General features: G+C 39.4%; 1 protein-coding gene and 1 pseudogene across 1 annotated transcript in view; one reads left to right on the top strand and one right to left on the bottom strand.

Moving 5' to 3' along the window:
- LOC114511272 (putative ATP-dependent RNA helicase TDRD12) overlaps positions 1–15,456 on the bottom strand; it is a 179,355-nt gene that overhangs the window by 34,732 nt on the left and 129,167 nt on the right. The gene's annotated exons all lie outside the window — the stretch shown is intronic.
- On the top strand, positions 4,021–5,572 carry LOC118497689 (annotated as a pseudogene).

Genomic DNA, 15,456 nt, shown 5'->3' on the forward strand with positions numbered 1-15,456 from the left:
ATTTTGATAAAATTCACCTGTGGTGCCATCCAGCCCAAGACATTTGTTTGTTGGGAGTTTTTTTAATTACTGCTTCAGTTTCACTAGCTGTAATCTGTCTAAATCAGATTCTCTGATTCTTCCTGATTCAGTTTTGGAAGAGTGTATGTTTCTAGAAATCTATCCATTTCATTCAGACTGTCCAATTTTTTTGGCACATAGGTGTTCATAATATTTTCTTACAATCTTTGTATTTCTTGGTGTCAACTGTTACTTCTCCTCTTTCACTTCTGATTTTATTTGTGCTCTGTCTCTTGTTTTCTTGATGAATCTGGTTAAAGGTTTATCTTAAAAGAACCAGCTGTGGGATTCCCTGGTTTTGGTTTTTGGTTTTTTTTTTAGACTTCATTTATTTCTGTTCTAATCTTTGTATTTGCTTCCTTCTACTAACTTTGGGCTTTGCTTGATGTTTTTTCTCAAGTTCCTCTAAGGGTAAAGCTAGATTGTTCAAGATTTTTCTTGTTTCTTGAGATAAGCCTGTAATGCTGAGTTTCCCTCTTAGCCTTTCACTGTGTCCCATAGATTTTGGGTTGTTGTGTTCTGATGTTCATTTGTTTCAAGATATCTTTCAATTTCTTCCTTGATGGTTAACCCGTTCTCCTCTTCCATGAGGTTAACACATTCACTGTTTGTTAGCCTCCATGTCTTTTTGTGTCTTCCAGTTTTTTTCTTGTGATTGATTTCTAGTTTCATACCATTATGGTCAGAGAAGATGCTTGATATGATTTCAATCTTCTTAAATTGAGACTTGTTTAGTGACCTAACAGGTGGTCTATCCTGGAAAATGTTCCATGTACACTTGAAAAGAATGTATATTCTGCTGCTTTGGGGTGAAATGCTCTGAAGACATCAATTAAATGTGTTTGATCAAGTGTGTCATTAAAGCCACCATTTCCCTGTTGACTTTCTGTCTGGAAGATCTATTACTGCCAATCTTTCCCTGTTATGTCCATTATGATTTGCTTTATATATTTAGATTCTTCTGTGTTGGGTGCATAAATGTTTAGAAGGGTTATATCCTCTTGTTGGATGGCTCCCTTTATCATTATGTAGTGTCCTTCTTTGTCTCTTATTAAAGCCTTTGTTTTAAAGTCTATTTTGTGCCCTGGCTGGTGTAGCTCAGTGGATTGAGCATGGACCTGTGAACCAAAGGGTCGCCGGTTCAATTTCCAGTCAGGGCTCATGCTTGGGTTGCAGGCCAGGTCACCAGTATGGGGCACGTGAGAGGCAACCACACAATGATGTTTTTCTCTCCTTCTCTTTCTCCTTCCATTCCCTTCTCTCTAAAATTAAATAAATAAAATATTTTAAAAGTAACACATTAAAATCTATTTTGTCAGATATTAAGTACTGCTACCCCATGATGGGTTAAAGGGACACTGAGAATCCTCCTTGTTTATGCCCAAGCCATGACCTTTATTGTAAGAATGAAATACAGGTGTGTTCCCTCCCAGGGAGAACTGGCCCTTCTCCCAGAGGGACCTGTTGGTTAGTCAAGTCACACAAGGCCCTTGGTGTGTAGCCACTTTTGTGTAAAACACATTTAACCATAGCCCCTAAAGTGAGACTTTGGAGAAGGACGTTTCACTTGGCACTTTCCTGTCAGACCTGAATGCTGTCTCCGGGATTCCCAGCACCTATGTCCAGGTGCTGGTGAACTCCCATCTGGTGATGTATGATCTTGATTCTTGCTTTTACTTTGCTCTTGATTAATAAAGTGCTTAGTTACTCATATTTGACTTGGGGTTTTAATTGTCTGCGAATCCGAACCTCTAAATTAACTGGCCACAATCTCATATGTGCCCTTTAATAGCACATCCCCGCTTCTCTTTCTTTTCCATTTTCAGAAAATATCTTTTTTCCATCCCTTTACTTTTGGGCAGTGTGTATGTTTCAATTCCTGAGGTGGGTCTCTTGGAGGCAGCACATACATGGGTCTTGCTTTCTTATCCATTTAGCTACCCTGTGTCTTTTGATTGGAGCACTTAAGCCATTTACAATTACAGTGAATACTGACAGGTACATATTTATTGTCATTTTTTCTTTTAACTATGTTTAACCTTTACTATTAAACTCGCATCATTAACAGTAACATCTACATAGACTGTAGAACTAAACGTAAAACCAAAAGTAGAAACACAGGGAAAGTAAAGATTTCTTAGAATAGACATAAAATCATTAAAATAAAAAGCTTGATAACTTAGACTTAATAAAAATTAAAAACCTTGCTCTTAGAAATATACTATTAATAAAATAAGCCACAGAGAGAAAATTCATTCATGATACATGTATCTGGCAAATGACTTATTTCCAAAATATATTAAAAACTCTCAAAGCATATTTAAAAGGCAAAAACAAAACCCAGTATTTAAAAAATGGCAAAATATGTGAACAGGAATTTCACAAAAGATAAGCAAACTGCCAATAAACACATGAAAACATGTGAATCCTAAGCAATCAGGAAAATATTTTTCAATCCAGAAGTCAATCTTTGCCAATGCACCTAGTGTACAATGCTTGAGAGGCACAGTGGGGCACACACAAAGTGAGAAAATTTACCTCCCACATACCCTTTCCTTAAGAAGTTACCTGTGTAGTGCTCTAGCCAAAGACGCAAACCAAAGGAGATGTCACTAGGGGATCCAGCACACAGGCTGCAAACCAAGAGAGCAGTGATGAGGAGCCCCAGTGGTAAATGGGAATAAATGGCAGGAGGAAGCATTTTGTTATAGGAAGACCAGACAATATCATGATAAGATACCACACATACCAGAATATGTGAGCTTCAGAAAAATGTTGGTATTAAACCCAAGTCACCCATAACTTTTGGAGAAATAAGGACAGGGAAAACTGTTTATGTTCTTACTACCACAGACATAAAGTCAGCCAAAATAAAGCTGGCATTTAATCAAATGAAGCAAAAACTCCAACTGAGGATGAACTGTGAGTGTCCCACTTCAGAGAGAGAAAAAATTGCTCATGTAACTCAAGTAAATGCTAATTAGAAGCAGAAACCCTCAAGGGCTTGGGAAGAAGGGCTGGGGGAATGTTGGGAAGGGACTGGTTTGAGCTTCTAAGAGCTGGCTGCTGCAGAAAGCATCTGGACACTGCCACACTGCTACTTCTTACACTGACTAGAGAGTCAGAGTCCTCTCGGTTATAAACCAAGTACAGTGGTAACTCAGTACTCATCGTTAATTTGTTCTAGAACTCACGGTGAGTGCCGAAACTGATGAGTGCCAAGCAAGTGATGAGTGATGACTCATTTTCTCTTGCAGGGCAGCATCGTGACTCATGTAAGTTCTAACAAATGTAACAAGTCCCAAACAAGCACCGAGTACTGAAACATTTTTTTCTCGTCAAATGCAATGAACACAGGGCTTGACCAGTTCTGAAGCTGATGAGCATCAAGATATGGCTGCAATCTCCAAGAATGTACATTTGCTAGAAGAAGGATGTACCAAGAGAAAAAGAGAACTTTAGAGATATGGTACCAAAGATACTTCTGCTTCCAGCCAAGATGAAGTCACAGGGACTGAATTTGCCCTTCCAAACAGAAACAAATGTAAAACCAGACTAGCTACATGAAACGATGCTTTTCAGATATTGACTACTGGCCAGTGTAGGACAGTGGTCCCTAAGAGCTGAGGAAAAGATGGATGAGTACTATGATAGCCCCAGCTTACCTCCTGGACAGAGCTTCAGGATGCAGAGAAGCAAGGCACATATGGAGCCTGGCAGTCTCCCTGAATCAAGGACACAGAGACATGGGGTCCAAAAATGCCAAGGGAGGCTTGAGTACAAGAAAGGGAAAAGCCACAAGGAGAGTGAGTCCCACAGATCTAAAGTTCAGTTCTAATGCCCACTGAATCCAATCTCAACTGCAGGGGCCAGAAAACTACTTCATGAAATATCAGGCATGCGCACAAAGAGTTAGCTGTGGGATCCTGCATGTGAGCCTGCACGAGGGGTGAGACAGAGATGGTGTACTCGACTTCAACTCCAGTCACAACCTCAACCTCAACCGCAACCGCAACCTCAGCCTTGACCTCAGCCTCAACTACCCACGCTGCACTGAACAGCTGGATAAGGGGCAGATCAGAAAGGCAGTGAAAGCTCTGCTGGCACATTCCAGGTCCAGGAAAAATGCAAATGGATTGCTTTTGAATGAGAAAGAAAGTTTCTTTTTAATGGTGGTATTACGGAAAATTCCAAGTAAAGAACTAAGGGTCACACTGCCCTTGCCTCAAGGTATTCCATTAGATTTAGCAGATATCTTTTTATTTGCCAAGGATGAACCCAATGTAATACCTGAAAAGATGGAATGGTTTTATAAGAAGCTTTTAAACAACCATGGAGTTAAAACAATTTCTCAGATTATCCCCTTCTAAACTTTAAAAAAGGAGTATAAAGCCTATGAGGCCAAACTCCACCTCCTGGGTAGTATTGACCTCTCCCTGACTGATGCAAGAATCAGGCAGCTCTTACCCTCACACCTTGGGAGACATTTCTGTAAGAGAAAGAAAGTTCCAGTACCTGCAAACCTTAAAGCCAAGAATCTTTCCAAAGAGATTCTTGATTTCCAAAGAGATCAACACGTCGACAGGTGGAACTGTCTTAGACATCTCTAAAAGTGGTTCTGGCAGCACTACACACACGGGTCACACTGGGATGAAGGCTGAGCACATCACCGAAAATGTTGTTGTCTCAAAAATGCTTTCCCAGAAACTGCTGGAGAAGTGGGAGAGTGTGAAACTCTTGTATGTGAAAACTGAGAGATCAGTTGCCCTTCCTGTCTTTTCTTCATTTGTCTGTGGTCTGGATAAAGCCAAAGGAGTGTGTACTCCTAGTCAGAAGAAAAAGGAAGAAAAGAAAATACAAAAGCAAAAAGAATATAATGAAAAATGAAAGGAGGAGAAAAGAAACAAAAGGCTAATGAAACAGGCTAGAAAGGTTACATCAGCCCTAACCGCAGAGGAAGTGGCCCCTAAAACTAGTGGTGGTCCACTAACTGACCCTGGACCCCAGAAGAAAGAGACCCTCGAGCCTGAGAAGACAGAGCTTTACAGAGTAAAAGCTCCCCCAAAAGTGCAAAACAAATCTGAAGAAGAAATTCCATCACTGGTTCTAATGGGAGAAACTCCCACCAAAGAAAACATAGAAATACAAAAACATGCCACAGGAAAGAAGTCTCCATAAAAAGAGTCCTGGTCCCAACACACCTTGTGGGAAGAGAGAAAGTCCATTCCAGTTTTGGAGACCCTGAAAGCACAGAGCCCAAGAGTCCAGGTAAAAGCCCAAGGGAGAAACCAAGAATTAAAGAAGAGGTGGAGAAGGAGAGGAACTTTCAGTTGGGGAAAAAAGACCCAAGACAGACACCCAAAAAGCCAGAGGCCAAGTTCTTCACTACAGCTAATATATCTGCAAGGAAAGCTCCCCACACCCTGAAACAATGGCCCCAAAAACCCAAAGTGCTCCCATCAACCTAAAGTCAGTGACTCAACCAGAAGGAAATGTCAGAACTGCCTGGAAAGCTTTGGAGAATACTAGATCCTGTCACAACTTTCTCCACGAGTGAGGACTCAAATGTGTTTAAACCCCCCACAAGTGATTCTGATGTACGTTGGTGGGTGTGAGACCAGTAGTTTGAATCCATGTTTCTAATTGCTCTTCTGTGTATTTGACAATATAGAAGATACAGTGCTTTCATTAAAGTGTAACATTTGCTTCTGAATAAACTATTCCATATCTTGTTTAAAAAAAAAAAAGACAGTAAGTTTTTTAGGCTTTGTGGGTCTCTGTCGCAACTACTCAACCCTGCCACTTAACATGAAAGCACCACAGATTAATGTAGATGAACTAGCATGGGTGTGTTCAATAAGTTTATATGTGGGTGCAAATTTGAATTGCTTGTAATTTTCATATATCAGAAAATATTCTTTTGGTTTTTAAAATAATTTAGAAATAGAAAAACTACTAGCATACACATATGGGTTATACAAAAACAGGCACAGGCCAGATTTGGCCTACAGGCTGTAGTTTACTAACTCCTACTCTAAATAACAATACCCAAGATTTTTAGCTGGGCACCTAGCAATCCAAAAGGAAGGCAACATCCCAGGCCTTCCTCTCCAGCTAACATGGCTACATGAGTGAGTTCTGGTCAAAGACATGGGAGCAGAAGCATTGTGTGTAACCTCTGGTCATGCCTTCCTTTCTTCTTTTACCCATCTGGCTGGTCAGACTGGAGACAACGTGACAAATCATTGTGGGGCCCTGTCTGGTTGGTTAGAACGTTGTTGCCATATGCCAACGTTACAAGTTTGATCTCTGGTAAGAGCACATATGAGAATCAATCAATGAATGCATAAACAAGTCCAACAACAAATCAAAGGTTCCCCCCTACTCTCTCTTTTGATATATATATATATAGATAGATAGATATGTGTGTGTATACGTGTGTGTGTATACATACACACACATCTCAATAAATTTAAAAAATCCTTGAGGAGCATGAGTACGTCAGCGGAACCTAAAAATGACAGTACCAGCAGACAGGAAAAGCCTGTGCTCTGAGAACCTACCTGCACTTTAGCACATGTTGAATAATTAAACTTCTCTCATTTCAAAAGAGAGGGTGAAGGAGACACAGAAAAAGAGAGAAAATGATAATGTATTCTGAGTTAATATCATATATAGAATCAAAACATATGACAGCGATAAACAAAGGAGGGAAGAGAGGAAATGGAAGGACCTGGAAGCAGAATGATGAGTAAACATATGTGCTATAAACCCTAAAGAAACCACGGAAAGCACAAAACAAAAAGTCAAAGCTAACACTCTAACAAAGGACATGTGACAGAAGCACAAAGGTACAAGCATAAAATCCAAAAGAAGTCGGAAAAATAGGGGAAGGGGAACAAAGTACACGTAAGTCAGAAAACTAACAGATGGTCATTTTAAACCCAAAACTTCAATAAATTACATTAAATACAAATTAAACAAGCCAATTAAAATGTAGAAAGAATAAAAAATGCAAGACCCAGTTATGCCTGCCTGCAAGAAACACCCTTGAAATATAGAGAGTGAAACAGGTTAAAAGTAAAAGGACAGAAAGAAAGATACCCTGTGCTAACAATCTAAAATCTGGAAGGGCCACATTAATGTCAGACAAAGTAGACTTCAGCTCAGAGAGTATTATCTGAGATAAACAAGGTCATTTAATAATTATGACACAGAGATCAAGTCATCAAAAAGACATAAAAATTCTAAACCTTTATGGTCCTAAATAACAAAGTTCCAAAATGTATAAAGCAAAACTGGTAAAACTGAGAGAAGAAATAAATTATATGGCTGGAGCTCTCAACCCTCCTCTCTCAAGAGTTGCTAGAGCAGTTGACAGGAAACCAATAAATACAGAGACCTGAGTGACACTAGCAACCATATGACCCAGCAGACATGCACAGACCACTCAATCCAACAACAGCAGAATACATATTCTTCTCAAGTACACACAGAACATTTTCCAAGAGAGACTATAATCTGGGTGTGAAAAATGAATAAAGGAAATACCCCATAAAATGGAAACAGGATGCCTGGAGGGGGAGCTCTCATGCACTACTACCTGACATCAATCACACACCCCACCAGAAAGAGACATCCATCACAGACCCCGCCAGAAAAATCAAATGTACCTTACATTCCCATCAGGAAGTGTCTCTACTTTACTGCCTGAGAAGAATGAAGATTTCCCTACCTACCCAGCAACCAGACAGCCACTGAGCACCATCACAATTCGGCCAATGAGAAGCCATAACCACCCTGAACTCTCGCTTCCCTACAATGGACTTTCATTCAAAGCACCCTTTCCCAACTTCCTAATTTTTCTCTATAAAGTAACATTCCCCTCCTTTGCTTGCTGGACTTGTCTGTAATTTGTGTTATAGCATGCTTGTCCAGAATTGCTATTCTCTGCTATTCTCAAATAAACCCATTTTACTGGTAAAATAACTGGCTATTTTGTTATTAAGGTCAATATGGGTCATAATACAAGTCTCAATAAATTTTAAAAGATTTGAATCACATAGGTATGTGATACCAAATTGAGAATCTGGAGCAATTTAAGGAGTCAGCAAAGACTCCTTAAGTATAAAACATAAGTATAAAAAAGAAAAGCCAGTCCTAGTAGAGTGTTTCAGTTGTGGGGCGGGGGAGGAAGGGAGAGGGGGAGGGGGGGAGAGAGAGAGAGAGAGAGAGAGAGAGAGAGAGAAGAGAAGAGAAGAGAAGAGAAGAGAAGAGAAGAGAAGAGAAGAGCCATTGACATCTCCATGAAAGATTGGGGCAGATTCATGGATACAGACAGCAGAGTGATAGATGCCGGAGGGGAGGGGAAATGGGGGACTGGGTAGGGAAGGTGAAGGACAGACTGCTAATGACAGAGTGGTCATAGGGATGTGAGGTACAGCATGGGGAATATTTTCAATAATGTTGTAATGGCTGTGCATGGTACCAGGTGACTGCTGGAGGTATGAGGGGAATATTTTGTGAAGTGTGTGCCTGTCTGGCCACTACACTGTACACCTAGGCTGGTGTAAAATGGTATTAAATATGAACTATAATTGAAAAAGAAAATTAAGATAACCAAGGAGAGGCAGAAGAAATCATCTCACCACAACGAGACTGGTAGGGAGTGCAGAGGAGGCATGAGAAGGCTGGCTGGGCCCCCACGGGTGGCAGCTGCAGCTCCAAAGCGGTATTTCAGCAGCCAGGGGTTCCTCCTGAGAAGTGTGGGGTCTTCATGCCAAGCTGCACTCCCCAGCCTACAGCACCAGAGCTGGGAAAGGAACCCAGATAACATCGAGTTGTGAAAAGCATCAGAGTTTCTGTCTGCCAGGGAGAGACGCTGGAGACTTAAGAGGGCTTCTTAAAAGGCAAATGCACAAAATTTTGTTTGCAGCCACTTATCCTGGGCTCCAGCAGAGGGAGGGCAGAGTGGACTAGAGACACATGAGAGGAGTCTGGGGTTGGTGGATCTGGGAGACAACTGAAGGAATAGCCACCAGGGTCCCTGTGCTGAGTCATTCCAATACTGTGGAGGCCATCTCTCTCAGGCAGAACACTCCTCTCCAAGTGGCATCAGTCTGAGAAGGAGCAATAGCCCCATCCTATGGAGCTTCAGTTGGGCTGCTGAGTACAGCTTGAGGCTATACAACTGATTACATTTAACAACTAAGAAGATCTCTGGGAGCTCTGAGACTTTAGCTGACCCTTCCCCAGGCCTGGAGCTGGTAAAAGCCCACCTAGGTGTGGAGCCTGGATCTTTCTGCACACAAACAGGCCCAGCAGATGGAGCCACACTCTGTGGACTGATTATAGTTCCAAACAGGTTGCTCAGGGCCACACACAAGCATCATCTCACAAAGGCCTGTGCCACAGTATTTGCAGATTTACCTAGTACATAGAAACAAATACAAAGAGGCATCCAAAATGGGAAGACAAAGAAACCGTACCCAAATGGAAGAACAAAACAGAAGAAGAACTAGATGAAAACTAGATGAAATGGAGACAAGCAATTTATCAGATAGAGAGTTCAGAGTAATGATCATAAGGACACTCAACATCATAAAAAAAGACATAGGAACCATTAAAAAGGGAGGAGTCAAAAACAAAGAATATCTGAAATAAATAATACACTGGAAGGAATAAACAGTAGGTTAGATAAGGATTAAACCAGTGATTTGGAAGACAAGGTAGAATAAACCACCCAAGCAAAGCAGCAAAAATAAAAAGAATTTTAAAAAATAAGAGTTTAAGAAACATTTTGGATGCAAAGCAGAACATCCATGATATGAGAATACCAGAAGAAGGCAGTGAGCAAGGGATCAAGAACCCATTTGAAGAAATAATGACTAAAAACTTCCCTAATCTGGTGAAGGAAAAAGATGCAAATCCAGGAAGCTCAGAAAGTCCCAAACAAGTTGGACCAAAAGAGGCCTACGCTGAGACACATCATAATTAAAATGACAAGGCGAGAATCCTAAAAGCCACAAGAGAAAAGCAGGTAGCTGCATACAAGGGAGCATGAATTAGACTGTAATCTGATTTCTCAACAGAAACATTTCAGGCCAGAAGGGAGTGGTGTGAAAGGTGATGAAAAGCAATGACCTATAACCACAGTTAATTTACCCAGTGAGGCTATCATTTAAAATCAAAGGAGAAATAAGGAGCTTCCCAAAAAAGAAAAAGCTAAAGGATTTTGTTAACACCAAACCAGTACTGCAACAAATGTTAAAAGGAGGGGGAGGGAGGGGAGGGGGAGTAAAATGGTATTAAATATGAACTGTAATTGAAAAATAAAATTAAGATAACCAAGGAAAGAGAGAAGAAATCATTTCCTCACAATGAGACTGGTAGGGAGGGCAGAGGAGGCATGAGAGGGCTGGCTGGGCTCCCATGGGTGGAAGGGGAGGGGGAGAAGAAAAGGAAAAAAAAATAGGAAAATAGTCTAACAATAAAATGGCACTAAATACGTAACTGTCAATAATCATCTTAAATAGCTTAAATGCTCCAACCACAAGACATGGGGTAGCTGAATGGGTAAGAAAACAAGTCTCATGTATAAGCGGCCTCCAAGACACCTGTGCCTGATCAAAAGCTACACATCGACTAAGAGTAAAAGAGTAAAAAAATGTATTTCAAGCAAATAGAAAGGAAAGAAAGAGCTGGGGTAGCAATACTTAATATCTGACAAAACAGACTTCAAAACCAAGGCTATCATTAAGAGACAAAGAGAGACACTGCATAATGATAAAAGGAACAATCCCACAAAAGGATACAACCCTAGTAAACATATATGCACCCAACACAGAAGCACCTAAATATGCAAAGCAAATCTTGATAGACATAAAGGGAGAGATCAAGGGAAATACAGTCATAGACAGGGATTTTAACACCCCATTGATTTCAATGGTAGATATTTCAGTCAGAAAATCAATAAGGATACAGCAGTCTTAAATGACGCACTGGATCAAATATATTTAATTGATATCTTCAAAGCATTTCACCCCAGAGCATCAGAATATATACATGGTTTTTAAGTGCACATGGAACATTTACTAGGATAGACCACATGTTAGGATAGAAAATAAGTCTTAACAAATTTAAAAAGACTGAAATCATATCAAGCATCTTCTCTGACCACAGTGCTATGAAACTAGAGATCAACCACAAGAAGAACACTGAAAAATACACAAAGACATGGAAGCTAAATAACATGTTATTAAACAATGAATGAGTCAACAAAAAGATCAAGGAAGAAACCAAAAGATATCTTGAAACAAGGTATCTGTTTCTTGTTTCACAAGGCATCTTGTGAAAACGAGGACACAACAATACAAAATCCTAGGGACACTGGGAAAGCAATCTTAAAAAGGAAATTCATAGCATTACAGGCCTGTCTCAAAACAAGAAAAATCTCAAATAAACAATCTAATTTTACACTTAAAGGGACTTGAAAGAACAACAAACAAAGCCCCCCAAAAGAAGGAAATAATAAAGAGCAGGGCAGAAATAAACAAAATAAGAGTTTTAAAATGATACAAAAGATCAATGAATCCAAGAGCTGCCTCTTTGAAAAGATAGACAGGATTGACAAATCTTTAACCAGACTCATCAAGAAAAAAAGAGAGGACTCTAATAAATAAAATTAGAAATTAAAGAGGAGAAATAACAACTGACACCAAAGAAATATGAAGGATTGTAAGAAAACATTATGAACAACTATATGTCAACAAACTGGGCAGCCTGGATAAAATGGATGAATTCCTAGAATCATACAATCTTCCAAAACTGAATCAGGAATAATCAGAGAATCTGAATAGACACATTACACCTAGTGAGATTAAAGCAGTTATTGAAAAACTCTCAACAAACAAAAGCCCTGGACTGGATGGCTTCACAGTTGAATTTTATCAAACATTTTGGGAAGAACTAATACCTTTGCTTCTCAAACTATTTCAAAAAATTCAAGAGGAGGGAAGGCTCCCAAGCTCATTTATGAGGCCAGCATTATCCTAATTCCAAAACTAGATACAGACACTACAAAGAAAGAAAATTAAGGCCAGTATCACTGATGAATAGATGTTAAAATCTTCATCAAAATATTAGCAATGCATCAAATACAGCAGTGCATCAAAAAGTAAACACACCATGATCAAATGGACTTTATTCCAGGAATACAAGGTTGGTACAATATTTGCAAATCAATAAGTGAGACTCATCACATAAACAAAATGAAGGATGAAAACCACAGGATTTTGGGTGGGTGGGTTGGGATGGGAGTAAAAGATAGAAAATTGTATTGTGACAACAATTAAAATAAAATTAAAAAACCCCACAGGATTATCTCAATAGATGCAGAAAAAGCACTTGATAAAATCCAGTACCCACTTATGATAAAAACTTCCAGCAAAGTGGAAAGAAAGGAAACATACCTAAACATAATTAAGGCCATGTATGACAAACCTACTGCCAGAATAATACTCAACAGGCAAAAACTATAAGTGTTCCCCTTAAGATAGGGAAGAAGACAGGGATGTCCACTTTCACCTCTCTTTTTCAACTTAGTACTGGAAGTCCTAGCCACAGCAATCAGACAAGAAGAAATAAAAGTCATCCAAATTAGAAGTAAAACTGTCTTTATTTGCAGATGACATGATACTGTACATAGAAAACCTGAAAATTATACAAAGAAACTACTAGAACTGATAAATGAATTCAGCAAAATAGCAGGATAAAAAAATAAATATCCAGAAATCAGTTGCATTTTTATATGCCAATAATGAACAAAGGGAAATTAAGAAAACAATCCTATTCACAATTGCTTCAAAAAGAATACCTAGAAATAAACCTAACCAAGGATGTAAAAGACCTGTACTCAAAATTATATGACACTGAGAAAGGAATTGAAGAAGGAATACAAACAAGTGGAAGCACATACTGTATTCATGGATAGGAAGAATTAACATCATTAAAATGCCCATACCACCCAAAGCAATCTGTAGATTCAATGTAATTCCCATTAAGATTCCAATGACGCATTTCACAGAACAAGAACAAATATTTCAAAAATTTATATGGAACCACAACAGGCCCCACATTGCAACAGCAATCCTGACAAAGAAGAACAAAGTTGGAGGAATCATGGTACCCAAGTTGCAGGTTCAATCCCCTGTCAGGGCACATACAACCAACCAATGAATTCATAAATAAGTAGAACAACAAATGGATGCTTCTCTCTCCTCCTTCTCCTTCCATCCCTCCCTCCCTCCCTCCCTCCCTCTCTCTCTCTCTCTCTCTCTCTCTTTCTCTGTCCGTCTCTCATCAATTTTTAAAAAAGAATGATTACTTATATAGGAAGACTGACCCAGTAAGTAACTATATTAAGGATAACAGGAGGTAGGAGTCTCCCAGTCACAGAAGGGAGTTACAAATTTGGAAAGGCAAAAAATTAGAATAAATCCAGCAGCAGGACTGCAATTGGAAGGATTGGTGTGAACTGGTTTTCAAGACAGATCATAGGTAGATATAAAATCATACAATGCGCCCTGGCTGGCGTAGCTCAGTGGATTGAGTGCAGGCTGTGAACCAGGCATTGCAGGTTTGATTCCCAGTCAGGGCACATGCCTAGGTTGCAGGCCATGGCCCCCAGCAACCGCACATTGATGTTTCTCTCTCTCTCTCTTTCTCTCTCCCTTCCCTCTCTAATAAATAAATAAATAAATAAATAAAATTTAAAAAATCATACAATGCATGCACACACACACACACACAATATACACAGTCCCAAGCTCTGTCTGCTGAAAGGGTCTGCGAGCGACAACACCCAACAGCAATGAACACACCTAGTTTCTACTTGTGTTCTCTATTCTCCATGAAAATCCCATTCTCCACTGAAAGGAGCCAGGGCAACACAGAGCTCTATTTCAGGGTTGCAGGCAGGAATTCCCATTAATATGGGTTAATCCATTAATATGGATTAATAAGTAAAAAGGAATTGACATGTTTACATTTCATAGTAGTAGCCTACGATGGGTTTACAAGGGTCAAAGAGTGATTTTCAGTGGAGAAGCCTGGCAGGCACCACCTTAACAAAGTGATCAAAGTGTGGTCCATCAGTAATGGGACAAACTGAAATTCTGTGCCTCCTGATAAGATGGAACAAGAAGAACACAGTGTCCTTTTGAGGTATTCTAGCCAAAGATGCATAAAATTAATCTTATCAGGACACAAACATCCATTAAAATTGAGAAACAGTCTACAAAATCACTGGTCTATAATGTTCAAAGGCGTCAAGGTGAAAGTCAAGTGAAAGACTGAGGAACTGCTTCAGGCTGACAGAGATTAAAGAGATATGACCACTAAATGCAACAAGTGATGCTGAGGGTTTGTCAGGACAACTAGCAACATTTGAATAGTGTCTGAGGGTTAGATGGTCACACTATATCAGTGTTAATTTTCTGATTTTGATGAATGTGTTGTGAATATTTTTGAGAATATCCTTGTTTCTAGGAAAAACACACTCAAGTATCAGGAAAAGTATTCAGTTAGTAACTTACTCTCAAATGGTTTAGGAAAAAAGTGCTTTGTAACACTCTCCGACTCTTTGTAAGTTTGTGATTATTCTAAAATTAAATATTTTATTTAAAAATGGATGTAAACCCTGTAAAAGCAAAGACTTGATTCTCTCCCCTGAGGGCCCCTACAACAGCGGACACTTGATGATAGTCTGACAGGGGATGGGGTGGTGAGAGCACCTCTGTAACAGGGATCAAGACCCCATCCAGACTGGTAAGTCTAGGGAGAGCAAAATAATTATTAAAAAATTTGGAGATAACTGTCAAAATAAATGACTAATAAAACAGCCTGGAAAAGAGAAAATTACTATTATAGCTTTTCTGTATTATTTGACGGTTTAACCAAGTATTAAAAAGTACCAAACTTTGGCTCTGGCTGGTGTTGCTCAGTGGACTGAATGCTGGCCTGCAAACCAAAGGGTTGCTGGTTCGATTCCCAGTCAGAGCACATGTCTGGGTTGCTGGCCGGGTCCCTAGGAGGGGGTGCACAAGAGGCAACCACACACTGATGTTTCCCTCTTTCTTCCTCCCTTCCCCTCTAAAAAATAAAGTCTTTAAAAAAATTTTTAAAGTATTAAACTTTGATTAAAAAATAATATAATGCAACTTCACAGGAAAGTACCAAAAATTTAGCTTAAAAGGAAAAAGAAAGCTTTTCTTGGATAAGTAACATTTAATAGTTTTGTTTTTTACAGACAATCCAATAAAATCCCACATTAGCTCTCTTTTGTTTACCATCAACTGTTTCCTTTTCAAAGACATGCATAGTTGATTCCAATACTGA

This window comes from Phyllostomus discolor, chromosome 12 (genome assembly GCF_004126475.2).
Source record: "Phyllostomus discolor isolate MPI-MPIP mPhyDis1 chromosome 12, mPhyDis1.pri.v3, whole genome shotgun sequence".
Lineage (NCBI taxonomy): Eukaryota > Metazoa > Chordata > Mammalia > Chiroptera > Phyllostomidae > Phyllostomus > Phyllostomus discolor.